The sequence below is a fragment of the Euprymna scolopes genome, chromosome 6 (genome assembly GCF_053919585.1).
Source record: "Euprymna scolopes isolate OS-2025 chromosome 6, ASM5391958v1, whole genome shotgun sequence".
Lineage (NCBI taxonomy): Eukaryota > Metazoa > Mollusca > Cephalopoda > Sepiida > Sepiolidae > Euprymna > Euprymna scolopes.
This window is the reverse complement of record NC_136487.1, coordinates 41,182,878-41,187,877: the sequence shown is the minus strand read 5'-3', so window position 1 is coordinate 41,187,877 and position 5,000 is coordinate 41,182,878. Positions and strand designations below refer to the sequence as shown.

General features: G+C 31.4%; 1 protein-coding gene across 1 annotated transcript in view; it reads left to right on the top strand.

The window, feature by feature from the left end:
* The first annotated feature begins 1,577 nt into the window (after positions 1 to 1,577).
* The window catches only part of LOC145277615 (uncharacterized), a 578,013-nt gene continuing 574,590 nt past the window's right edge, over positions 1,578 to 5,000 (top strand). Inside the window, exon 1 of the mRNA XM_080129145.1 lies at positions 1,578 to 2,246. The gene's annotated coding sequence lies outside the window, so the exon portion shown is untranslated. The remainder of the gene's footprint in view (positions 2,247 to 5,000) is intronic.

Below are 5,000 nucleotides of genomic sequence, written 5' to 3'. Positions count from 1 at the left end.
TTTAGTTATATACATATGTATTATATACTGTACTGTATTTTGCTACTAATTTTTCATGCCGTATCCCGGGTTTCTTCTGTTTATTATTAAGGATTATTTTACGACTGAGCAACGCTGGGCGGCATGCTAGTATATATATATATATATATATATATATATATATATATATATATATATATATATATATATAAAACATCGTTCTTTTTACTGATAAAAATGGTTGATACAACAGAAATGTTGTCACGATTCACGTGGAAAAAGTAAAGTTCAAGGAAGTACATGCATATCTTGATTTTGCCAAGGTGCTCACAGAAACTTCTTAAATATAACTCCTTATATTGTAAGAAAAAGAAAAAATATATATTTATCTACACACTAAGCGCAATATTGTCTTATATTTTAATATATTTACAGCAATTATAAGTGAGATTTATCAGACAGCTGACGGTTCTTAACTTGGCTAATGACAGGGGCTAATGCGGCCAGGTTCCAATCCAGTTGGGTCCATTATATCACTTTTATTTAGGAATGTCACCAACATCCATAGGATTCCACCTGTAACGACTATAAGTGTAACTGCTGATTTATAAAAAAACATAACGTTGCTCTGTTAAGTATAATTTACTGGTAACTTTGGGTGCGAACACAACAAATGACTTACTATAGTACTGAAATTAAACTGGAAGTTTTAGCAATATGCGATTAATTCTATAACATTTATTTAGGTGGGGTGTGTTTTTATCGATGATAAATCGCTAGTAACGAATAATGTGCGACCTTTTAAGACATATTAAAAGAATATGCCATATGTTACACGTTGATAATTTTAAGTACACGTCATCGTTTACATTCTTCATTATTTAATCCAACGGTTTCCGTTATATCACCAAGTACAGCAAGGATACTCCTAGTCAATTCAGACACGCAACCATCTCGGAATACAAGATATTATATCAGTGTGTGTGTGGGGGGGGATAATGACACGAACTTAAAACTGTATATATGCAAAAACTTACGTTGTAAAAATCATCTTTCATCTGGTTGCGACTGGGAACCCGTGTGAAGTCAATATTCCTAAGAAACTTTCCCCTTCGTAGGAAGTCGATTGAGCCCGTCCATATTGAATGCAGCACCAAATCACCGTCTCAAAAAGGAAAAGATGTCAAGTCGTTTTCTTAAAGGGATAATTTCAACTGTTTCTGGATTTATAGATAAGGGTTGCTAATTCGTATTATTTGGATTATTCGATCTACTGTTCTTATCTTGACCCCATACTGATCTGAAATCAGCACAGTAACTCGAATTATCCGAATAATACGAAAAATTAAACTGCTTTAGGATGCGATAACCTTCTTATTATTTTACGATTGACAGAAAAAAAATAGAAAGATTACAATAACCTATATTAAGAGTCCGCTATTTATTATGCACGCATAGTGATCAAAATGTTATTTACAAAGCTACACATGGGAGATTGACAAATAAACAGGCGGACAGAGCCTCTTAGATAGTTACTTAGACGCATCTAAAAATGCTAATGTAAATTTCAGTGTTGGACAGGAAAATCCTTGGACATATTTAAGATAATTCTAAATATACGATATAAAAAAGTTAGGATTGACGACAATGATTACGTGCGTTTTTTTTTCTTTCTTTCCTCATTCTGCTGCGTGCCTCTCTCATTCTGTTGGTGTTTTCACGCGTGGCTGACAGTCTCCGACTAAATGCCGGAGAAACACGTGGTTGCAATCCAGTTTTCCACCGTCTAAACGCCAAACGCACACATATTACAGAGCGAGGTTAGCTAACACACGGACACAACCGACTAATATTGACTGAGGCCAAAATGAAAGCAACTTTAGCAAAGCGAAGCATTTGACAAGCGCGTTCAGCCAGGAAAGCACAGGAGGAAAGAACGTGATTGAGTTAATAGTCGTCTGTTTACCTTTTTGTGTTTATTTATAGTTAAATATTATTTGAACCAGTTGGTTCGAGTTCGATCTGTTATTAACTAAATGAACTATTATTTTATTTTGGAGTTTCTAAAAAGATACTGTTGTAAAGAAAACAAAAAGAAATAATATACTGACCATCGGCGATAAGAACCTGGATATCGATCGATGGAATGTGAAGATTACAAAATATATATATCGATCAAGCTGGTGATCGATTTTGGTGATTTTTTTCTGAATTGATTTTTTTTTCAAGATTGGACATTCTCCAACCATTAGGCGAAGATTACACAGGTAAGTTGGTTGAGTTTTTGATACCTGTTTATAAAATAAAATCACGTGAAAAATGTATTTTATATTTATACATTGATAATTAAAATTCACTTTAAACATTTCCAGTCAGGGCGTATTTTTATTTCATACTATATAAAATATACAGCATATATAACATACAAGTATTATGCCTCTCCATCTATCTACGTTTATATATATATATATATATATATATATATATATATATATATATATATATATATATATATATATATATATATATATAGCAATCCAGGTATTTATCATACACTTAAATACAGCCTATTCCTCCACAGAACACGCACTCACACATAAAAGTGTTTTCTGCTTCTCTATCTATCTATCTATCTATCTATCTATCTATCTCTATATATAGCAATTCAGGTATCTGTTATGCACTCAAATACATACCTATTCCTCCACCGGCACACACACTCACACATATACGCACACACACACACACACATATATATATATATATATATATATATATATATATATATATATATATATAACACTACTAACAGCAGGATCCAACATTGCATAAAATTGGCCGAAGACAGCAATATCATTTTACGTCCAATTTCTAGCACTATCTCATTATAATATTTTTATGTTTCTTTTTAAATTTTTCATTATTAAATTTTATACTTTTATGTTGTCTCGTGTTTAAGTGATGTATAATAACGTGGCATTAATGTAAATAATTTCTGGTAAATTTAAAGGCTTCTACTACTCTTATTAAACCGGGAAACTTTTAAATAGTATTTTCGAATTAAATTTATGTTTTACGATATCTTTTTTATTAAATTGTAAACTGAAAATGCAAGATAGTTACAAAATACCCTTCTCTCCCCAACAGTCACGTTATTATTTTAGCACCATTTAATAAGTGCAACAGTACCATTTAAAGTACTCAACGTCTGTTGGAATATAAATATTTAATCGAATTAACGCACATTATGCTGAACCCCTAAAAATATTGTTCATTAATTTTTACATGTTTCATTTCATAAAGTAGGAGACTCAGTGTATTGTCGTATCCCATTTGATCAAGCTGACACACACACACACATACATACATATATATATATATACACACACATTCTCTAAGTAATTTCAATGCAGAAGATCTATACTCATGCGGCTCTATCAGGAAAACATAGAAAGTTTTCGTGAACTACAAATAATATATATATATATATATATATATATATATATATATATATATATATATATATATATATATATATATAGTGTCATCAACTGAAATTTTTCTTCGCTTAATCACGTTTTTTTTTAGTGCGGCTTGACTAATAACCGACCGAAATCGAAGTTACAACAGTTCAGTTCATAGTAGCAAGTATCATTAATATATATATATATATATATATATATATATATATATATATATATATATATGTATATATATATATTTGTGTGTGTGTGTGTGTGTGTGTGTGTGTGTTTGTGTTGGGAAGGAGTGGGCTCCCGTAAGCCGTGGTGAAGATAACCTTTCTAGGAGAGGCAAATCTCTGATAAACAACAAAAAGCGGGAGACCAGTACCCGCATTAAGCTGGGCTGCAGTTTAACTTGTTGCTGGCTATGTTGCTCTTGCTTGTTACTGGATCACAACATTTTGAACAGAGAGAGAGAGAGTGAGATATATATATATATATATATATAGAGAGAGAGAGAGAGACTTAGCTGTCGTACAAAGCTAAGAATCCGTAACATTATCTGTGTACAGATATGCTCTCTCAGGCATTGGTCTATTAAAACGGTCCTATGGCGATGGAAGTGATTTTTAGGCTCATGGACTTTAAGTGTCTCAGAGAGTGGCACTTGTCTGATAAGACATTGCAATCATCATATATATATATATATATATATGTATATATATATATATATATATATATATATATATATATATATATATTGCCTTAAAATATTAACTAATGGCGTAGATAAAAATTTAAATATCGGTGCTTGATACTGAAGATTACAAAAATATATTTATCACTCCCATGTGTTTAAAATTGATTTTTCTACAATCAGATCTCTATATAATATAAGCATCCACTAGCACGTGTTTCTCTTTCCACCGTTCATCGGCGTTGTTGAAAAGAGTTTAAAACAGAAACGCAAGTAACTGGCGCAAGGAATTCTCTCTCTTTCTCACTCTCTCTGTCTCTCTGTATCTCCTTCTCTCACTCTGTATATATATACATACATGCATATATATATATATATATATATATATATATATATATATATATATATATATATATATATATATATATGGCAGCCACAGGCAGCTGTTTCGTCATGATCGGTATTGCTAGACATTACGCGGGCATTAATTTCGAGATTAAAAAAAAAAACATCACAAACGAATCCATGCAGTTGTATGCCTTTCCAATACAAATAACCCCGTATATGTGAGTTGCGGAAATGATATAATACAAAATACATTTGTTTACAAATGTTTCGATATTGTTAGCAAAGAAAAAATATTTAACTTAAACGTGCATATGTCTGCCTTCCTATCTCTCTATCGCTTTACTCCATGCTTATAGAGGTTTCTATAACTTTTCTCTCTGTTCATCTGGATTGTTTTACTATCTTCAAGCCGTCCGTTTGGTTTTCGTTAAGTAAATTAAAAGAACAAAATCATAACTGCAACTGTATTTGTTTTTCACCATTTATTTCTTCCGTTTATTTGTCTTTTCTTC